Genomic DNA, 24,150 nt, shown 5'->3' with positions numbered 1-24,150 from the left:
TGCCTACCAGCATGAGTATCAGTGATATCAACTCTTTCTAGAGTCAGCTATAGTCAGAGAACATGATTTCCTTTCCCTGCTGCCACCCCTCTTCACCCATTGTATCCTGTCCTCTGCATTAGTTTCCCAGTGTGACAAAACCAAATCACATTTGGGAATATCCAGTCAGGGCACTAAGGGCAGGCAAACCTTAAGACAAAGTTGTCCATGCAGCACCCTGTCCTGGGTCTTCACAGACTGCTTGGCAATCCAACATCCACCTGTCAGAAATAGGCCCAGCCAACCCACATTTCTCTCACAAACCAGCACTTCATGAGTGGCTGCAGCTTCCTCGGCCCCTCAACATACGGACAGGCTCCTCAAAACCTTACGGCATGTTTAGAACAGGCCACGGAGGCCCTCAGCTCTATGTGGCCATCTACACTGCAACAGGAGAGGGACAGGGAGACAGCCCTTGTAGTAGTCACACAAGACTGTCAATAGAGCAGATTTATTCACACTATCAATGTGCACATGGGGAGCAAAAGAGCTGCCTAGACAGTAAACATATTTCTCTTGGCAGAAATAATGCGGTGGTTAACTAACCGTTCTGTCCTGACTTGCTGCTTTGGGGCAGCGCTTCAACTTTACCTCTCATCACAACTCTCACAGCTGGATCAAGGTCAGTCTCTGCCTCCTCTGGCCACACTGGCCATCTCTGCTCACTTTGGAGAAGATCTGTAGGCTTTATCTGATGAAAAACACACAGATTGAAGGGAAATCAAGGTAACAGGTATAATAGCATCTGGCATGGCCCTGGCATCTCAAGGAAAGGACAGAGCTCCTTGCAGACTTTCTGGCTGGGCTAGAAATAATAACTAGTGCTTGGCACTCTCTCTGCTGTAGCTGAAGCCTTCTCAGTCACAGTCCACTCCTTAATCTTCTTGGCCCTCTCCTTTTCTCTTGTCTTTATGTCCTATGCTGTTTTATGTCATCTCAGAGGCAAGATTAATCACTTATTTTTTGCTCTCCAAGATGTCTCTAAGTTTGCAGGTTCTTTAACAAGAAATGTTCAAAAATCCCTTCTCATTATTCAGTTATTTTTCTCTTCCACCCCACCCCCCAGTTATTTTCCTAGGCATTTTTATTAAAGTCTCTCTCTTATTTCCATATCTAAAACTCTTCTCATTCATATTCTTTACCTTACTTCTTCCAGGAGACACACACACACAAAAAAAAAAAAAAAAAAAAAAAAAAAAAAAAAAAAAAAAAGACCATATGCTTCCTTTCTGATCTGTATCTTTATTTACATCAGCAACAACCCCATTATAATGAAGAATTCATGGTGTTAAGAACCACTGAGCATGAAGCTAGTTTACCGTAGCCCTAAAATGGGCTGTTAGCAAGGAACAGTTGAAGGACTAACATTTTCAGAAAGCATAGCTAGTTTTGAAAGAATATGTTTCTCCAAGGCTTAATTTATCCATGAAAAGTTTCACTGATTAGAACAAATATAAGAGGCTTTCTTATAAGTTATCTAGTTCTATAAAAAGACTAAAGGTTTCTCTTGTGCCTAAACCACTTTGAAAATATTAAAGAAATATTTACAAACTTACTTACTGGACTTCCCAAAGCCATTTATGTTCTTATGTTATTTTAGCTTATGATTGTGATTGAATTTAATGGGGAAAAAAAAAAAAAAAAAAAAAAAGAAGATTATGCACAATGTGTAAGACAGAGTCAAAGAAATACCCTTATAATGTATAACGTTTATAGATATATAAATCTGTTATTATTCTTATCTTTAAGAAAAGAATACCACCTGAAGAGCCACCACAGTATAAGGCCAATCTTTCAAAAAAAAAAATTAGTACCTGACTTAGAAATGAGCTCTTAATTTGATGTTACCTCTTGCAAAATCATTTATAAAATACTTCAATAATTGCTTCAGAAAGTGCTTACAACCCTCAGACTATCAAATATCTTCACTTTGAAGTTAGGGTGTTGTGATCACACACAAAATGTATTATGCTACTTCTGGTTGCCAGCATATGAACAGAATTCTAGTTTTTCTCAAATCAGTCCCTTTATTCTATGTTTCATCATTTAAGTGAATAGACGTATAGCACATTGCTAAAGTAGGAGGCGTTTTGTTGTTGTTGAAGAAAATCTGGTTAACAGCGTACCTTTAAGCAAATTCACAAGTTTTACTATAAATTGTCACTAACATTTATCTCCTGCACTTACTTCCATCACTAGCCATGGTTAAACATGTGGATCAGAATTCTGCCTGAAGGTAGACTAAGAAAATCTATAATGTATTCTCCAAGCAGTAAACTTAAACTGTTTCCATCCATTGCCTCTTGGTTTTATAATTGTACCCAAATAATATTTGGGAGCAACTGCTTATTGCTTTGTCCCCAACCAGATGAAACTAGGGAAGCTATCTGGTGTCTTTATGCATCATTACTTCCAGTCCACACTCTTGTTTTCACCTTACATGTGGACTCAGGATACTATAAGGCACACGAGAAGCTAAGGAATGTCCCAGTGGATCAGATCAATGGTCCATCAAGCCGAGTGCTAACTTTTGAACCTGCTGATACTATGTCTCCACAGCTTCCTGCAGCAGCAAATGCCAAAAGCTCACAACCTGCAACATAACGTTCTCGCTTTTGACTGCTTTAAATTTCTCTGCTGTAATTTTTCCATAATGCCCCTCCATTCTTACATTTTGGAACTGATGAACAGCAGTTCTAACAACCCCTACCTGTTCCCTTCATGACTTTGCAAACTTCAGTCATGTCACCATTCGGCCTTTTCTCCAAACTGAAGAAACTTAAATCTTTTAAGACCCTCTTCAAAGGCTGCTTCACCCACTTTATTATTTTAGCACTGCCACTCTGTATATCCCTTCCTCAATGATATTACATCCTCTTTCAAGTCAGGAGGACAAAACTACATGCTGCACAAGATGTAAGTGCACAAGGATTTTACAGAACAGTAAAATAATGCACTCCATTTTGTCTTTAAAATCCTTCCTGATAGTGATCAAGATTTATTTATTTTTTGACTTTTGACTTCTAACATTTTTCTGTCGGCTTCTGCAAACTGAGCTAATGGATTTCAGAGAACCGTCAGGGCAACATTTATGACAACTCCAAGATCTCTTTCTTGAGTTGTAACTGCCAGTTAGGAATATATTAAATACTACATTCAGAGTGTTCTTATCTAGTGAATAAAGCTTTAGGAATAAGTCACTGCCTTTCCAAATCTACTCTGCAAACAAAATTTGGGTTATGCAATGTTATAGCATACTTGCTTATTTAAGCTTAACTTCCATTTACAAATAGAATATAGATTGCAGTCTTGTTCTCCACCCCTCTAGTCCCACATTATAGACCACTTTTCTGCAGGGGACTTGTTCCCACCTCTTTTTAACCTGGCTTCTTGAAGAAGCATATCTCATGCAATTGCACTATGTCTACATGTGATAATTTGCCGTTCTATTTCCCCAGTTACCTTTGAACTTGTCAGCCAATTTCAAACACATTCAATAGAGGAAATTTAACTGAAACAGGAAACTGGCAAGAAAAGAGATCCCAGTCAGTGCCTGTGCTGAAGAAACAGATATAACATGCAGTCATCCTTAACAGAAAACCTGCACAGAAAGAAATTTTCGATTCCTCAATTGTACAAAAAGTTTAATTTGGAGTTTGTACTTCAGTAGACATCAGAGAATGTAATCATAAGATACTAATCCATCAGAGACCAGTCTTCATTAATTCTAACACTCATAGTAGTACATATTGATTTTCTTCAGGTAATGACTCACAGGAAACCACTTAAACAGTTTCATAGCAGGAGGGGAACCTGGGCCAGCTGCAGCCTCAGCTGGAGTTGCCAACAGTCCCTCTGTTCTGGCTTGAAGATACTCCTGGATAAAATTTTCTAATTAGCAGTGTGACTAGCATCCCACAGACCAGTACAGAGGAAGAAAATGAAGAAAAGTGTAAAATAGCAACTTCTTATTACTGCACCAAAACCCACACTTGTAGAACACAATCACAACTAACCGCAGAACAGAGGCTGGCAGTCAGTTTTGGTGGACAAGATCAAGAGCGGGGGGATTGTCCCATGCAATGACCAGGCTTTAGCTGGGAACTTTAGCAGCAAGGAGGTGACAGCTCATCTCCTGTAAGAGCAAACCCCTGCCAGTGGCTGAGGAAGCAGCCCCTGGTCCATGGTGAATGATTTGGCTTTGCTGTAGGACTTCTAGGAGAGGCAGGGACTGCTGTGCCCCATGGGAGCCAGTGTCTCTTCCTTGCCACACCATATTGTGTCTCCCCAGAGACAGGGAATCGAACTTAACAGAGAGATGACAATACATAAAACCAGTTAAATAATTAGTTATCCAGTGTCTCGCCAGCTTTATCTGGAAGTCACTGTAGGCCCAACCACACTCCAAAATCTCCTGCCTCAGTGCTAAGGACTCAGGATATCAAGAGACCTAAATGGCCCTGACCAGCCTCACCTAGGCCTTCCCTGCAATCCTGCCTTCAGGTGTGCTGCATTTGGACAAGTCTTTGGCCATGTCTCCTAGTCAGACCTATGCTGCAGGTGTCTTTTCTCCTGTATGGACCCTACAGACATGCTGTAGCTCACCTCGTGTCCTGTCTCTCACCACCTTTTCCTCCTTTTGACTAGTCTCCCAGATTAGGCCCTTTGCTCATCACTGGCCATGTCTGTGTGTGCTCAGTCCTGTGTCTGCTATAGGCTTAAACAGAAACCCAGTGACATCTCAGCATAAGCAAGTTACTTAGCTCTCCAAGAGTGTGGACTGATACTGCCTAGGAGCTCTAAAACTTGTGGTTCACAAGAAAGAAGAGTCAATTCTTTGTCTCGTCCCCACTTTAAATTCCCTTTGAAAGCTGCCATCAACCTCTCAACAGATTGCCCTTCTCCAGCTTTCTTTACAACTTTTTCAACCAGTAAGCAAGACTTCTAATTTGCCATTCTGAATACAGCTGGTGGTCTCCCTTCTTCCCTTTCATCAACTTTTAAAAGATCACAAAATCACACTTTGAGCTGAACAGCAAAACTCTGTCAATAAATAAATAGATAATAAAATAAAAAGCAAACAGCCAAAACACACCACCACCAGGTACAGACCAAAAGTTATTTGAGAATAGACCATAACTGGTAAAGCATCAAATAACAGTGACAAACAAGATCATAAAATCACAGAATATCCTGAGTTGGAGCAAATGTGGTAAGAGTTATCTTTTGAGCAAGAATTTCTATTCTCTTCCTTCTGGAATTCCCATTCAAAATATTTTTCCCCAAGTATAGCTAGAAATGAAAGTTAGTATGCCAAAAATTGAAAAAAGTGAACAAAAAAATACAGATTTTTGTGCATGTGTGCACTTGCATGGCTACTGTTAGCTAGAATCAATTTAGTTAAGTTCTAATTCATTTGTTAAATGCAATGTTTGTTAAATTTGTTGGGGGAACATGGGTGAGAGCTACCAAATTATTGTAGGAATCTGACTTTTGCACAGAAAAACAAGGAAAACCAGTTCTCTCTACTGCTAAAATCAAATACAGTTCTAAAACCCAAAACTTTCTTGTAGTTGCAGCTTTGATATTCTCAAACACAAACAAGTGCTGGAGTTTTTCCTTGGGAAGAGCCATTCTCTGCTAATTAACACATTGATTAACAGATAGTACTATGTATTAACTGTATAAAATGCATATTTTTATAGAGATCTATGTACTACACATAAACTAAAACCAAGCCATGAATAAATTTAAACATATTTTGTGATAAAGACATAAAATTACATTGTCCTAACATAACCTTAGCAAATGGAAAGCACATTTTGAAACCCCCTACAGTTGGCTTTTGAAATATATTATCAGTTCTAAGCATAATTTCTTCTTTTTTTTCTATCTGCTCAAAACACATTACAGTTCTAACAACTTGACACACTATAAAGTTTAGTAACCTTCTACATTTTTAATCAAAATCAGATATCCCCCTCTTCAAAGAAACTCCTTTTTCTGTACACTTGCCATCAAAGCTCTTAGTTCACTTAGGACTATATTTTTCAAATTCAAAGTTTTCCCCTGATAATTTCAATAAAGATCCTAAATTAGAGCTTTATGTATGTAGGCAGCAGCCTCATACGAGGAGAAACAACCTGCACCGGATGATGCAATGCAAATGGGAAAACAGACAACTTATCAAAATACAATAGCTTTCCTCTTCTTTTAGAGAAACTGATACCTGGAATGATCTGTATTAGTGCCACTGTACTAACACTATACCAACATGATCTGATATTTCAAACTAAATGATATACAGATGCTTAACTTCAGCATTTAGAAAAAAAAAAAAAAAAAAGGAGCTAGAATACTGCAGCATCCACAAAGATCATGTTCAGTATTACATAAAAATCCCTGATGGAGGACAGTATGGACCTTCAGTCTGCATGCATCCCCTGACAGAAGACTTGTATTACATATAACAGAAGAAATAGCATGCTATTGTCTGGATCTGCACTACTTCTTAGAAGGAATCTCTTCCATTCAGACACACAGAAAAGGAAGAAATGGTTAGCATGGATTCAGCAGTAAACAGAACAGAATAACCAGTCTGTCCCCCAAAAAGGGAGATTGAAGTTTGGCTGCTTGCTTTATGATTTTAAAAATAATTTAATTCCAGAACAGTTCAGAGAGAGAAGTCACCAAAAAATAAAATAAAATAATATTAATAATAGCGGAACTCACAGAGCAACTGCATCACATGGTGACAGTAATGGTCTATATGCTGGGGAGTGGAGGAAGGAAGAAAGGGGAAGAGGAAAGGATCTGGAAAGTGAGAGGCTACAATTTAAATTAGTTCTCTACAACAACAGCCTCAATCATCTCAGGGTGTCATTCATTTGGATTTTGTAAACAGCCTGAAACAGCAGATCCAAGAGGAATAAATATGGCTTCTATTGACTTTAATGATCTGTTAACTGTACCTTTGTTGTGAATTTGGCCTCTTTATTGCTGATGATTTTACTAGTAACATCCTACTACCTCCAACACCCTTATTGGTAGAAAGATTGAAGAGAAATCTAAACAGCTGTTAATGTCTTCGGCTACCCTTCATCTAGCTTTTTTTTTTTTTTTTTTTTTCCCGTGGTGAGGTTGAACTTTTCAAAATATAATGGAAGCACACTGAAAAGTAAAAACAAATTCCCCAGCAAATATGCCAGTTACGTTTCAGTTTAAGATGATAAAATGAACACACAAAGCTGCTGTAGAAATCTGTCACTGTTGAAGGGCCCAAGGATTTTGCTACCAAGCACACCCAGGTCCCTCAGCAGAGAGGAATTAACCAAAACTGGAAATAATGCTGTGACCTGCATGGTTCGTAAACCTCTAATCATAAAGGATGCACAGCAAGACATTGTGAATCAATGAGGCAGCACAGGAAAACATTTGCAGTTGGATTTTATAGACATACTTTGTTTCTTTTTCACTAAAACAAGACAATTCTACTGTACCCAGAATTTCAAATTAGGCTTTACCAGCAACAATATTTTACTAGTAATTAGAGCTAGTGGCAATGTTTTGTTGTTCTATTTGGTTTGTTTGTTTGTTTTCCTTCTGCCCAGGACATATTTCCTGGTAATAATCTGGAAAGTTTTACATCTCTTCCCTTTACAAATGATTAATATTGTACTGGGAGGAGGAATTTTAAGGTGCATCTTTACTAATGGAAGCAGCATAAATTTTAAGTCTCGAAAATGCAATCCTTACTCATGCTGCTGAACGCTTGTTAAAAGCAACAATCCCATTAAAATTTATCAGTTTCCTTGGGTGAATTCACCAAATACAAAAGAGCAGCTCGGGGGCACAGAGGGCACATTTCACTGCAGATGGATTACAGAAAACCATCAGAATACTTAGGAATAACCCCACTACTGGAAAAACTTTCCTTGCAGTCATACCAACCTCAGTCTCTCTTGGAAACGTCTGAGGGTAAGAAACACACAAGCAATAGCATAGGCAGGGTACTGCAATCTGCCAGCTCCATACTGTGCTTGCTACAAATCTTACACAGGGTGTAGTAATGGAACATATGTTATTTTGAAGTACAAACTACATATATATACAAAAAAAAAAAAAAGGAGACCAGAAGGATAATCTTGTATTGTCGTCCTGATTCTTGCACGATTGCACTGCTGGATCAGTTCAAGAGCTTACTCTCATATGAGCCCATTCCAGAACTATAAATTAATATGAATCCAACCCATGGAGCAAAACATGGATTAATATCTTCACTCTCTAATGTTGAGCTAAGAACGGAGCAGTTCTTTCCACCTTTCTTAGGAAAGCAATAGAAATGTAACATTTTTTCTCATTGTGCTATAGGAAAGATGCCTCTGGGGGAGTGGAATAGAATTAGTACCATTCAGGGAAAATATCATTGTTAAGGCCTGTGACATTTGTATGTTCTTTGTAATATAATTTCTCAAATCTCTCTGCATTTTACCTTTATCTTGTCATTTCATAATATATGATCAGAAATGGTCTTTACCCTGTCACAGAAAACCTTTTCCAAGAAAATCTGGAAGTGACAAATGGAGAAAAAAACAAAGCTTTTGCAGAAAGATAAGAAATTGCTAAAACAAAGGGACAAGCTGATAAGGACACATCTTTGAGATCATGAAGTTATACCTTCTTATCTGGTTAGATAAAATAGCATTACAATAAGTTACAACAGTTGTAAGAACAACTGTATTTAAGTTTAAAATAAGAGTGTGATAGGTTATGAGTCACCAGCCACAGCAGACAACTGCATTTAAACTTTAAAATGTCACTACTTGCTGTTATTGCTTTTGTGAAATTCTAGGCAACTCTTAAAAAAAAAAAAAAAAAAAAAAAAAAAGTAGTCTGTCAACAAGTATGTCTCAAACATCATCTTTTCTCTGATGTCCAATATGGCAGTGTGTTCCTAGTTCTTAGTCTCGAGGGGCTTGCTTCTAAGTTTTATTAACAAGAATACCCAGTGGATCTATTTCAATCTCTAGTTTAAATAGAAGTTATTAATTAAGAAATCTCATATAAGAAAAGCTGATCAGTGCTGACCCTCAATATTTTCACACGCTGTGATTCTAGATAAACTTCTGCCTTAGTCAAAGAACTCAGAAGCACGATTTTTTTTTTTTGCCTTCTATAGTTTTATATATCAGTATGAATATACAGTCCATACGTGTTTAAAATGTTCACTTTATTTATTTGCCTATGGCTGTGCATTGTTTAGTTTCACAGCAACACAACCTGGAAAATCTTCACATTAGGAGTACTGTAAAAACCTTTCATTTGTATAAACAGCTTCAGAAACAAATAACTTTTTCCCAATTACATTTCTCTTACTTGGGAGTATTTTGCTTCAGCTATCAAAGTCTACCTTTTTTGTTGTTGCCCTTACAACAACAAATTGTATAATGAATTTATTTATTTCAATAACAAATACAAACTCAACAAGCTGTCCTTAATCTACAGGCTGCCACAAAGGAAACACATATAAATGTTTCTTTAATTAATATTAATTTGTATTTTTCAATTTCATTAGACTTTACTTGCCATGAAATGGAAACTGCACTTCCTGAAAATGACTTGCTTTCTGATTCTGCAGATGAATGAACTAGCCACAAGGCCAAATTGATGGGAGGCAAATGGGGAACAAAAAAGAAATGCACCTAAGAGTTGCATGCATACATAATTATCATCCATACGTTTTCAGACTTAAACTGCTTATCTTTCATAAATCTCAACTAGTAAATCTTTGTGAAAATGGTTGAATCACAACAGCACAATAGTTTCTCTGTCCTCAGAATGGAGCAGCTGACAAGCACAGACCAGCCTATAGAGCTACAATAGGTTTCTACAGGAGTTGTACTATATAAGACACCTGTTTTACATAATTCTGCACTTTTCAATACATGGCAGGTTACAAAGTGTTTGGGGAGGCTAAATGTCTTCAGGAGTATCCTATTTACAGAGGGGTAAAAGCAAAATAAAAAAGGGAGGCAAGAACTATCCATATCCAACCAGATAAAGACATATCTTCTCCTAAAATAGAGACTCAAGAGAAGGTAGGGGATTTTTGTTTTAAAAAAGAAAAGCTAATGCAGCATCTTATGAAAGAAAATTTTTCTTGGGCATGTCTAGAGAAGTTATGCAGTACTGCTGGCACATTTCTAATAACATACTTCCAGTTTTACTAGCTGGTCAAATTACAATGAGGTACAGCACAGCCAGCCTATATTATTTTAACTCTGTCTAAACACAGCCGTAAAGGTTTTTACAGCCAAGGTACTTTGATATCTACAATGAATTTAATTAATGCAGGCTCTTTTAGAGTATCACACAATAAAGAATGGTTTCCAGTCTTTTTAACCCATGACACCCATGCTTCAAACAACTCAGTACTCATGAATTAATCACTACTTTAACAAAGTAGAGGTTATGGTCCCTAACCCGAAGAAAAGGGAAAATCTGTGTAGACATCAGGTTTTAGCTTTTGTTGGCAGAAGTTTTTGAAGAAAAATATAACTACTTAACAAGAAAATGAGATTTAGGGTCATTTTTCTTTTCTTCGAGGCTGTGTGTCCCACTGTTACAAGAATTGCAGTGCTTTAAATATTAAACTCACAGACACGAGAAAGCAAATAATGGCCTTTAATTTCGAGGCAGGATGACCAGACACCCTTATCATGACATTGTTGAAAATGATTATGTCAACGTCAAAATCTTACTTCAAAGAAAATACAAAAATGATCTCTGGAAAACCTTGGTTAGACATGGTTAAAGTGAGTCACAGTGAATAAGTTGGTCATTGAGTACAGTTCTTACCTTGAAATAAGCTACAAAACATTTTGTGTCCCTGCAAATGCTCTCAGAGACAGAAAAAAAAAAATACAAAATTGCCAGCACCTCAAGAGAGCTACTTGACACACTGCTTGAATTTTGTTTCTCCTGCCTCCTTGCTGTCTTTGCTTTACATTCTCTTTCCCTGCCTGTTGCACATATTCTACTCAGCTGATCTTCCTGTTTCTAATGGAAAAGTTCACTCAGTAGCATTAAGCAGCTCTTGCTTGCGTGATTCAGCACATGCGAGCGAGCTTCACTGAAGCCAGAGGAAAAGAGGGTGGGCAGTCTCCTTGGGTGCCACAGACTTTCTCAGATGCTTTTTTTCAGTTTAAGTGAGCATTTGGCTCACATTTCTCATGAAACGTTCAAGCTGCTGCTTAGCTCCAAGAGCGAGGGAGGGCTATATCCTAAAGAAATGTAAAACAAATAGCTGATCCAGCTGCATCCAGGCTGAGGGGGATAGGAAGCCCTGGCTACTGACATAGCACACTTCAAAAACCTCTCTCCCCCCCTCTCTCTGAAGCAGCACTGTGAATATGAATTTCTTGATTCATTCTTTCTAGAGCTACAGCAGCTATGGAATTTATGTTTCTGTTGAAAAAACTCTGGGAACCATCTAATGTTTCTGGCTACATTTTTCAATGGAAAATGAGAAGGAGCTGCTGTAGAGTTTTGAAATGTGAAAGGAAAGCTAGACTACACCTGAGAAAACAGGAAGATTTGGGACAGCATATTGAAAGAGAGCAGCTCAGGAATATTAAAACGCATATGGAAAATATTTTATTTACAAAAAAAGAAAGAAAGAAAGAAACTGTGTGCAGTGTTAATTCTTAACAAAATAACATTTGAAGGGGGAAAAGAATCAAAATAAAATAAACATTTGTGACCCAAAGACCTACACATGTAAGCAGGCAACTTAACTGTATAAATGAACCAGAACTGACCATAAAGTGACGCCAATTCTTCCAAACCAACATCAGAAGCAGTTTTGGGTCATTACATCCACTACCATGCTTTTTCTGCATACCACATAATATAAACACTTTCATAATATAACAAGCTCCATTTAAAACACTTTTTTTTTTTTTTTTTAATATTTTTTTTCTTGCCCAGCTTGTACATCAGAGAATATATCATGATTCAGATATATCCAGTGTTACGTGTATGAGCAGACAACAGCACAAAGATTCATGCAGCAAGATGCAAAATTGTAACAAATTTGTAAACAAATGCTTTTTTCTTTTAAACAATGGTATCTGGCCTGAAGGTATCTTATAAAAGCAGATACTCCCTATTGTAATCTGACTTCTACTCTCAGCTACACCAAGCCAACACAGATTTCAGTCCAAGATCTTTGTTGCAATTACTTCAGAACTACCCAGATGAAGAGGAGACAGATCACATCCTTTAGACCCATGAATTTAGTCTCTTGACAGATGAACTTTGACAAATCTAGCAGGAATGGTTTAATCTATTACCACCCCTAACTCTCCACATCATCCCTCTCTGGAGGCTATCACATCCCAACAGACAGGAATGCATGAGTTGGTCACTCCAGTTCACAGTGCAGTACATCAACTTAAACCACTGCTGAAGGTGTGGTTTGTGTGAATTCATCAGGCTATGAGCTAAACCTATATAGGCTGTGCACGTTTTAACAAATCTGCGTAGGGGTTGGCAAGTTTGGAGATAGCAAACCTGATACAGCAGTACCTTTACACGTGCAGCTACATTGATTTGCTCAGTGAATATGAATAAGATCTTGCGGTCAGATGAGTATGGGCCTTGGATGAGCTGATAACGCTTACCTTGTCCGGGTGCTTAATTGTCCATACCTTCTGATCATCCTTGTATTTTAATTGGCTCACCTGATACATTTGTATCCAAGGCCTTCGCTGTCTTATATAAGAGTGCTTAAAATAAAATAATGCAATTTATATTGAAAAAATAATGTCAGTCAGTAAAAATAGCTCAGAATTTGATTTTTTTTGTTGTTGGTGGTGTTTTTTTGTTTGTTTTCTTCCTGAAAGGAAAAAAGAAGACTTACTGCTGAAGCCTAAGCATCCAGGCTACTAACATCACAAAATTATAGCCTCAATCATATATAATTTCTAAGTGCATTTTACCTCTTAAGGAAGGCCATACCACTGAAATCCAATCTTCTGTTATGAATTTCTCCCCAGCTTTCTGTAAGTGTAACTCAAAAAGGTAAAGAAAATCAGTGGCTAACAGAGATGACAAATCAATTGTCATATATGGAATCCTGATTTAGGAAAAAAATAGAGGAAATTTAGAAACGATTTTTTTGTTTGTTTGATTTGGCAGCCAGTCATTAATGGGGTTCCCCAGGGCTCCATTTAAAAACCAGTTCTCTTTCATGCTTTCATAAATGACTTGGACAAAGAATTCAAAGTTATAGTAAGTTTGTAGATGACACTAAACTGGGAGGAGCTGTTGACTCCCTTGAAGGCAGAATGATCCTGACAAATTAGAGAGCTCAGCAATCACCAACTACATAAAGTTTAACAAGAGCAAGCACCAGATTCTGCACCAGGGATGGGGCAACCCTAGCTATACATACAGACTGGGGATAAGAGGCTGGAGAACAGCCCTACAGAAGGGGGGGGGTTGTTCAACAGCAAGCTGAATATGAGTCAGCAGTGTGCCCTGGCAGCCAGGAAGGTCAGCCATACCTAGGGATGCATCAAGCATGGCATTTCTAGGCAGCTGAGGGGAAGGATTGTCCTGCTGTACTCTGTGCTGGTGCAGTCTCTCCTCAAGCACTGTGTGAGAGTATATTTCTCCTGTCAGTCGTGCTCTGTCCTAGCTAACAATTATTAATCTCTGACTTCATAAAATATCTGTGATGCTGAACTGTCAAAACCCATCTGTAGTATTTTATATGACTGTTACTAGTATGCTCAAGATAATAACTGTTTGCTTTATAATACATAAAATTATAAGCATACAATGATAATCTACTATGCAGATTCACTTTTTACATTTACAGAACAACATAGGATGACTTTACCAGAAAAAAAAAAAAAATCCATTCTCTTAAATTATATTGGATAGGAGAGATTACAGCTCTCAGAAGATTAAATATTTTTTGTATAGAGAGGGAAGAAAAACAAAGGTTGCTATAGCACAAAATAAAATATGAAAGTGCATATATAAAGAAACTGAAAAAAATAAATATAAAATGGCTAGTTTGTAAGTTTAAAATAAAGTAGATTTTGCATGGGAGATTAGAATCTGAATAGAATCCAGTGACTCTAGAGTTCCAGTGCATTTCCCATGTCTCCCTATACTTTTTGGAGCACGAACACTCAGGAAAAACAGCATCAGAAGTGGTGACATCTTTAGTGTTTGGTTGATTATATCAACATCTCTCAACTTCTGAGTTCCAACCCCCCCTCTCTTTGCTTCTCTTTTATCCTCTCTCCTTCTTCTTCTCTTATACACACACTCCTGCAGCCTGTGCTACTGAAATCTAGAAGGTCTGCATCAGTCCCTAAACCAAAACTTATTTGTCATTAAAGCTTTTTAAAAAAAAAAAAAAAAAAAAAAAAAAAAAAAAAAAATAACTGGAAATGCCCAAATGCTCCTCTATTTTCCTGTCCCCAACATCACTAGAAAATAATTGTTTCTTTGAAGTTCATAGAAAAACGTGAAAAAAGCATAGCAGTGATCTTCAAGAATATATCTGGGAACAAGACAAAATAACAAAATAATAACCATTATGAGGAATAAAACATGTTCTGCAGTACATTGAAAAAAGTACAGCTGCTATGTAAGACAGTGCAATAAACTCATCTTAGGTGCTTGTGCACAAAAGAATTGCTTTTGTGCCCCATAAATACATAGCCCTTCTTCCTCCTGCTCACTTGGATCAAAGTATCCTCCTGCTTCCAGTTTAAACCTCTCTTTATCCTTTCCTTAAAAGGCTGATGGCATACACAGATCAAGTGTTCCCTTTGTATTCATCAAGAAGATGGGCTTAAAATCAAGATAGTCCAGCTCAGAAAGAAATATATAAAAAAAAATAAAATAAAAAATCTGTTCCACCCTTGTTTTCCCCATTTCCTTCCTTCCCAGTTCTTAAGACTAAGAATGTTAGGGAATAACAAGGGTGCAGGTGATCAGCTCTTTCCTTCACCCCATAATTTTTCAGTTGTAACTCTTATCAGGAGCTATGCACTGCTCTGCTAAAGACGTAGAGCCTAAGGAAAGGGAAGGCACACAGACTGCACAGAGGAGCCAGTACACAGCAGGCACAGCCTAACAGATGAGATGTGTTTTATTTTACACCACAGGATTACAGATACCTCTTCCTTTCCACAGCCACCCTCATCTACTCATCAAGTGGACACTGGAAGTTCTCTAGGTTAAAGATCCAGCACCTCATTTTCACTGATTCCCTCATGTTTTATTGAGGAGATAAGTTTTAATAATAATAATAATCCATGGTTGTTCAGACTAGGTTTATTTTTCTCTTCCAGTATTTCTGTATTTGCGTATGTGTCCCTGCAATGTAAGGGTTGCAGTGGAAATTGCTACCCTACTGTGGAAATGCTCAGTAATCACTGAAGTAAACCTTGCATAACATCCAGAAAGCAGCTTAGACTTGGCTCCAGACAGCCCTCATTTACATATCCAAATGTATTTCTGTAAAGCTAAACTAAATGTGTGTTTATCACGCAAGTCATACATTCAGAACTACCGTGTTCTCAGCCTCTTCTCCACAAAAAGGCAAGCCTTCAGAAGGGAGCTAGAATTTATTACCAGGCTGCCAGTTACTGTCAAGCAGAAGCCCTTCTGCCTGGGAACACACACTAATTCGATTCCTGGACCAAAACTAAAACTGGCCCAGAGCAAAATACTTATCCCCATTGCATAACCAGTTACATCCCCTAGGGAAAAGAAAGTACACAAACAAAAAATACCCACAGACACACACAAACAGAAAACCGGGGTGGGGGGGGAAAAATCCGTTTCCCCTAGGGTGAAGATTTTCTTGGATCTTGTGCCCATCTACCATCTCACTAGCTGATTTAGTGCTTACAGATATATTATTGATCTACAAAAAGCGACACTTAACAGCAAAGTAGCAAAATTTGCTGATGGCATGCTGATGGTGATTTAATTAATTGGTTAAAAATAACATGATTGAAGTCCCCTGAACAGAACAAGCACTATTAAGGATCAAACTCTGCATCGTAATTAGGGAGTCTCTCATCCTATTGAATATATCCAGATGAATTACTTACAAAAATTATTTAATCAATAGCTAACAGTGATAATCCCCAAAAGAATGAATAATGTGAATAATAATGTATGCAAACACATACATTTGTTTTTTTGAAGAAGACTTACCTCAAAAAAAAAAAAAAACAAAAAAAAAAAACACTGTAAGAAATTGACAGTAATTTGGTAACAGTTCCTCACAGAAAATAATAATTATTATTATTATAGAAGCAGAACAACAGTGGAATCTTAATTAAAGAAAAGCTTCAAAAAGAAAGTCATAGCCAAAAAAATAAGAAATATATAAAAAAAGAAATAGAGTATTCGGAGTGTGACAACATCACAAGGAAAGCAAAAAACATAAAAGAATAAAGGTGAAAACAGGAGAATTGAAAGTAAAAGTGCACCTGGCTCTATCAAATTGAGATGAAAGAAGTCAATATAAACATTACTTGTTTACTATTGTCTTAATATGCTCAGAAGGGATATTTCCTTAAACAGCCATTTAACATAACCTTTACTTTAAATAAATAAATAAATAAAGCAAAGTTATTCACAGGAGAAAAGAAAATGCTGAAGAATGCCGAAAGGTGTTGAAATTAACTGAAGTGTTAAAAACAAATCTGCTTACTGACAAAAACTACTTTCACACTGTATTTCTAAAGGTCAGATTAAAAAAAATAAATAAATGTTAGGTGAGTTAGGTGCTATATGACACAAAGGCAAAACTGAAAGCAAGCAGACCCCAGACTGCAATCCCCTTCTCTAGTTGACACTCAGGAATGTTAAAGGCATCCAAACACTACACACACTTCAGTCTCTGATCTGAAGTCCACAAACAGTAACTGTATGCTCAGAAGTGCCTCCGTGTACCCTCTCCAGGCACAGCCTGAATGGGATTCAGGAACTGGGAGTTCCCCTACACAAGTTTGCTGAAGCACTAGTGTGGTAGCCATCTGAGAACACTAACAAAATCACAATTCTGCAAATGCAGCTGTATCTCTCTCCCGGGCTTTGGGATTTTTATACTGAATTTTGCATTAAGCAGGTGTTGGATAAAATACACAAGCTGACCTGGAAGAAAGGACAAGGTCCGGGATAACCGTACGTTCCTAGCTGAACACCAAGCATGAAATTCTTCTCCTAGTGCAGGTGTCTAAGCTCCCTCTACAGTCAAGAGAGGGCTAACCAATGCAGCCAGAGGAGACCAGATAGCAACTAACATCCTACAGCAGATGCATTGGTGAGATGAATCAATGCTGACCAGCTGACTCCATCACGGATTATGATAGAGCTTTGACACCAGCCTAAATAAAATTAGCGCTTAACTTGCTGGCACCTAAGGTTAGGTAACATAAATCCTATTATAGATCACTTGCTCCTGCATTAATACTGCATTCAGTATCAGCAAAGTCCACCTTCCTTGTTGTGCACTAGTGGAGATAAAACTAGAGGAAAGGGGAACATCCTTATCCAAGCCTAGTACGGCAACAAGCATGCTTTATAAGATGAGAAATAAAAGTATGATCTCTCAGCTGAGAAAGGCAGCCAGCACTGAATTTTCCCCATCCTGAAAAAGTATTCCCACTATGTTATGAAAAATGTGCTAGACGCATTCAATCATTCTCCCAAAGGAAGTCTGGTTTGTCCCCAGCTACATTATTAGATAGAGCACAGACTCTCTAACAACTCTCCCTCCTACAACAGGGCTGCAAATCCCAGGCACACTCCCAAGAGGAGAGACCATGCCTGAGAGTGAAGTAGCTCTCTACACAATTACGTCTTCCCATTCTTTTTTATGGGATGGCTCAAGGTAGGACATAAAAATATTTAGTACCGCACTCCCATTTAGGTACCTAACACTTAGTGGACCTAGCTTACTCACAAAGCTGCTTTGCACAATTCAGTTATAATGTCTTTTCTGTCATCTTTTTTTTTTTTTTTTTTTCCTGTATTGCAACTGCACCCATATAATAATATTAACTTGACATATTTCCAGCTGAAGAATATTCAACTACTTCCTACAATACTTATGGAAATATCTAGGTAAAAGAGAAGTCATACATCCCAAGAGCAGAAAGGTCAGTTCAAGGCAGAAAGGTAACTCAGTCGTTCATCATTACTTCCCATCTAACATTAATATGCTTGAGTATGCTTCCCCATTACTGAGCTGTTTCGGCTTTGAAACTTACCGAGATGTACGGTATTTTAGTGAATGGCAAAGAAAATTATATGCCCATGTTACAATATATAATAGACTAATAAAAGCCAAGGTCATTTTAGGGCTGAAGGCAAAACAGTACTCCTCGACATCCTGTTCCTGAATTCATAGACAGAGTGGTCACAAAGTGCACCGTATTCGTCCAATGTGAATAAATCTAGAGATGTAGAGTTAGGAAAATGGCTTTGGCTCTCACTTTGATATGCAAAATCCTATCAAAAGAAATACCAAATTATACCCAAATTTTGTTCTGAAGGAGGTTTAGCAAGAAATACAGAGAATAGCATTCAGACATGTAGCACCTGTGCCATCCTTTGCTTCTGCTATTAATGGACAAATTTAACAGTCTGAGGAGATCATTACCTTTGCTACAGTATACATTGCCCTTAATGCATCCTAGTGAAAGAGAAAAATAGTTCAGGCAGCAAACACAAAGCTTTTTTGACCCTTTTCAATCCAAAGTTTTTATAGAAATGCAATGCATCCTTATTTCCAAAGCAGAATATTTCAGATACAGATGCACGCACACACACACATATATATATACACACTCAGTTCCGTAGCCTGAGACAAGAAACAAAAAATACCACGTGCATAATGTTTGTCTTGCAGCAAGGGGAATAAATGTGGAGATCAGTTGGGTAAGAGGGGGGAGATGGAACAGGATGGCTATAGGGCTACTTAAGGACCATTATTTTCAAACCAGAAAACCACAGTGCATTGCTTGCCATGCCAAACAAGATTCTAGTACTGTATCCTATAAACAGACATATTCCAACTTTTCAGAACTTTCAGAGGCATAATTTTTTCAGTGACAGCTGAAATGTAGCTACTTATGTAGAACTGCAATGCACTTACAGTCGGTTCCTTCCTCATTGCTGCAGGCGATCACCCTGTGTCCTGGACCAGAAGCAATAAATAACTTCCAGCATTAGGAAAGAAAAGCATGGAGAAAGAAAAGTCTTACATAGAAAATAACAAATTATTGTTATCATTAGAAAACAGACCAAAAAAAAAAAAAATGTAAACATTCAGCATTAGTCCAAGAATATACAACTTAGCATTTTTAAAATCTCTGACTGGATTGCAATATGGAAAGGAAGCCTGAAGTTAGACACAACAATATTAATAAAATACATCACAAACATTTGGCTAGTGTTATACCTTCATACCATTCCTTTATGATCTAAGAGCACATCCCATTAGTTTTGTACACTCACATTATGAGGAATCTTCCAACATACATATTCACTGGGGCAAGGTGAACTTACAGAAGAATATTAACTTTGATTTTCATACGAATAAAACTCCACTCTGAATGTAGCTTTTCTGAACATTAATAAACTTAACAACTACACAAAAGTGCAGTATAAAAATGATGAGCCAGTATCTTTTTAGATTTGAAGCAGTTCATTTTGAACCATAATTTCTGATCAGCTTTATGACCAACATAACGTCACATAGAATGGTTTGGGTTGGAAGGAACCTTAAAGATCAGCTGGTTCCAATCCCCCTGCCATGGGCAGGGACACCTCCCACCAGACCAGGTTGCCCAGAGCCTCATCCAGCCTGGCCTTGAACACCTCCAGGGATGGGGCATCCACAACCTCTCTGGGCAACCTGTGCCAGTGTCTCACCACCCTCTGAATAAGGAATTTCCTCCTTATACCTAATCTAAATCTCCCCTCTTTTAATATAAAAACCATTCCCCCATGTCCTATCACTATCTGCCCGTGTAAAAAGTCACTCTCCCTGGTTTTATAAGTCCCCTTTAAGTAGTAAAAGGTCTCCCCAAAGCCCCCTCTTCTCCAGGCTGAACAACCCCAGAGCTCCAGCTCTCTGATCAACTTCATGGACCTCCTCTGGTCCTGCTCTAACAGCCCCACATCTTTGTTTTGCTGGGGGCCCTAGCACTCCAGGTGAGGCCTCACAAGAGGCAGAGCAAAGTATAATCTCTTCCCTCCACCTGCTGGCCTCACCTCTGTTGATGCAGCCCTGGACTGCAAGCATACACTGCTGGCTCACATCGAGCTTTTTGTCCACTAGAACCCCCAAGTCCTTCTCTGCAGGGCTGCTCTCAATGAGGTGTTCTCCCAGTCTGTGCTCATGTCTGGGATTGCCCTGATCCAGGTGCAGCATCTTGTGGTTGGACTTGTTGCGCTTCATCAGGTTCACATGGGCCCACCTCTCAATCTTGTCCAGGTGTCTTTGGATCCCTTCTTTCTGCTGTATCAACATCCAGTGGCCAACTACAGAAAGCCCTTAAAAACTCTGTTGGATAAGTAACAGTGTCCATATGTTCCTACTCAGCTAAAATAAATGCAAACTGTGATGTGACATGGCAACAGAAGTTGATCATAACATTGAGATACTGCTTCCTTGGAAATCCCAATGAAGTCTCCATGCAGGATATCAAGTTTAGCTTACAAAACACTGCCCTGTACTCCCAAAGTGAATAAATTCAAGTTTGACCACTTTACAATTTTTGTGTGATACAGAGCTTACTTTTCCCTCATTTTGGCAAATCTGTTTATGGAAAGTTCAAAGAAACATGGAAAGCAGTTGGCAAAGTGGATTCATAGAACAATGAAGACACAAATCATAATGGTTTTTTTTGTTTTTTTTTGACAATGGAGAGATGCTTTATTACTCACGTAAATTAATGAATGATCATAAAAGTAAAGATCACACAGTTACAGCTCGAGCAACTTTGCTTGCTGTGTTTAAAGCTAACAATATCTGGGAAAACTTAATGGCTGTACAACTTTATTTGTACCATGACATTTCAAAAACAAACAGAGCTTGATTTTATGCTAGGGACAAGTTCATTATGTTAAGAACAGAAGTTACAAAGTTTATGAATAACATCAACCATGAACGAAGAGAAGTAAAGATAATTATCCTTCTGCTTTACAGTTGAATTTTTAAATCAGATGCACCATTAGTGAGAAAGGAGCAGACTGTTTTAGGGAAACAAAAAGTGACCTTTATGTGCACAATGATACTATCAGCCTTAGCAAAAATATGACTCCCCCTTACCATGAAGATGTCTGCACCAAAACAAAGAATGAGTGCATGTGGTGGAAATCAGCAGCTTCCAACAACTGCAGAAATTCTGTTTCCACAGCCAGCTTCTTTAATTGACTTGCGTAGTCAGCAGCCAACTGACTCCCTTGATAAAGCCTCAGGAAGATAGCCTTAGCCACAGTTGCATGAATACTGTCCCCCAAAAGCTGCTCCAAAATGTTGACCAAGACATCAGATATCTGGAGCAAGGGGACACTGAGCAGCCGCATGCAGAGGACAACTAAGTCTAGGGCCATTAAGAGCTGGGAAATTGTTTCTGTTGATCAGCTTATATCTGTTAGGTTGGGCACTGGGAAGACACTAAAGGTCAGCTGCACGTGACTGATAGATCTCCACACTCTCATCCCAGCTCAGCTGAAGGAGCAGGGGTTATTCTGGGTGCCGAGGATGTTCAAAAAGGCTGAAGGGGGTACATGCTACTTCTGTATACTCACCATAGCTCCCTGCAAGATCCGGAGGTCATGCAGGAGTTATGCAGCTAATCCACGAGGGAGGACCAGCTGAAAGCTAAGAGTGAACATAGCACAAGCAGGATTCCCACTCACCACAGCATAGTCTCACCCCAGGCAAATGGAGCTGGGTTGGTGAGAGCACCAAGCAGCCCACGGTCACCAGATGATGCAAAGGCAGAAAAAAATATCAGGTCTGAGGTCAGTCTGGGAAATCCAAATGATAATTTAGGAATAATAGAAGACTGACCTAGACATAGACTTACCAACAACAGAGGCCAAAATGCAGCTCCTGGGCGGATGGGCAAAGGATGCAAGGTAGAGCCAGGTGAACCTGATTGGGGCCATTAAGGCCTATTAGTGCCCTCAGAGCCCTGACACATATTGCATGTGTAAAGGGAATTAACCAAATTTAACCTGAAAGCTCTTATATAACACTTAATGTTTATGAACTATGGTTTAGTATTTTTCTGCTTGCCTGTAAGATAGCAATGATATCACTTTGAGACCTCAACTTCTAAAGTACTTACTGATTTATGGATTTTGTTTTTCAGATTCCTGCATAACTGCTGTTCCACAATTCCGTATTGCACAGATAGAGTGGTCTGGACTGAGTTCATGGAGAACTGAGGAGTCACAACAAATCTGAGCTGGTTCTCAAACTGAATTCAGTATCAGACCTGAGATTCTTCAGAGATACCTTTAGGCTGCAAACTGCACAATACTAAGATATTCTGTTGATTGTGTTGATTGGTATCTGTATTTTTGCTGTGGAAAAAAAATTATAGTGTATCTACAGAACAAAGAGATACAAAGTCATGATGATAGCTGGTGATTGAGAATAAATTAATTAATTAACATTACTAACAAAACAGACAATATCTACACTGATTTTTTTTTTCAAAAAGGTTGGCATGGCTTGCCACCATTAATCCACCGATTAAATAGCTTTTAAAAAAAGTCTGTAGTACTAGATTTTATTTACATGCCAAAAAATGCAGATGACTTGCATATAATCAAAATCATTATTCATTGCTCCTTGTGTCCTTCTCCCCATAACAATTATAAAGATATGCATGTCTATTCAAAGGCAAGAAGAGCTTCTGCCCTTTTTAAAGGCCTAAGCAACAATTACATCACACTTGAGAGCACAAAATAGTGAGCTATTATTTTGATATCAGGGGACACCTCAGAAACATGTGAATGTTAAATTGTAAGAACATACTTTAAACTGACAAATATTAACTCAGCTTTCCTTTTTCTACTCCATGCAAGTTTTAGTTAAAGATTTTATAGTATGTATTAATATTTAAATTTTATCAACACAAAGGCTCTCATTCACCCAAATATTCCCCTTAAGAGATTTAATATTAAAAAAATATGACGTGATACTTAGTAAAACTGACAGATTCTTATGAGAGCAATTCCATTAATTTCTGAAGTGTTAATGTCTGTGAAAAAATACTCCATTAGCAGAAGAAGATTAGCAGAAGTCATGAAAGCTAACACAAAAATAGTTGTACTGTCATGGCAATTCCTTATTTTACACGAGAGATAAGGTTCCCATATGCCAGTTCTTGCCTTCTCAGTTTTAGTCTTCCTTATCTAGTTCTGCTCTTTGAAGCTGACAAAAGCATATCAGATTTTTTATTCGTAACAGAAGATGTGTTGGCATAGTTGTTAACTCAACAATGCCAGTCACTAAAGGCAGAGAAGATATTATAAAGTGATTCTCAAATAACTTAGGCTTGGTCAAATTTCATTAATGCAATGACCTGAATTTTAAGTAAATTGCTGTTGACATGTTCCGTGATTCTATGATTATATTCTATGATTATATTATGATTCTAATATCTTCAGTTTTGTTTTCAATAAACATCCTTGTTTATTTCCTCTCATGATAGAATATGTTTTCCAGACCTTTGATTCTCACTTATTCCTTGTACTTTTCCCAGTAAGGTGATGCTTTCCCAAATGTGTGTGCATTACCCCAGTAAAGCCATGGAATAAAATCCTGGAGTAAAACCAAAAGCATTGCTTAGAACAAAAGAGATTTCTTCATATGTCTTGGAGCTGTGTTCCCATTCACACACCTCAGTATGGCATTTACCTCGCTTGCAAACAACAGCACATCATCAGTTCAGGCTTTGATCTCCTGAAATCTCCAGAACATTATCTGCAGAACTATCATAATTTCCCCCTTCTGTATTTGTACATCTTACTACTATTGCC

This window comes from Aythya fuligula, chromosome 2 (assembly GCF_009819795.1).
Source record: "Aythya fuligula isolate bAytFul2 chromosome 2, bAytFul2.pri, whole genome shotgun sequence".
Classification (NCBI taxonomy): Eukaryota; Metazoa; Chordata; class Aves; order Anseriformes; family Anatidae; genus Aythya; species Aythya fuligula.
This window is presented reverse-complemented; position numbering follows the sequence as displayed.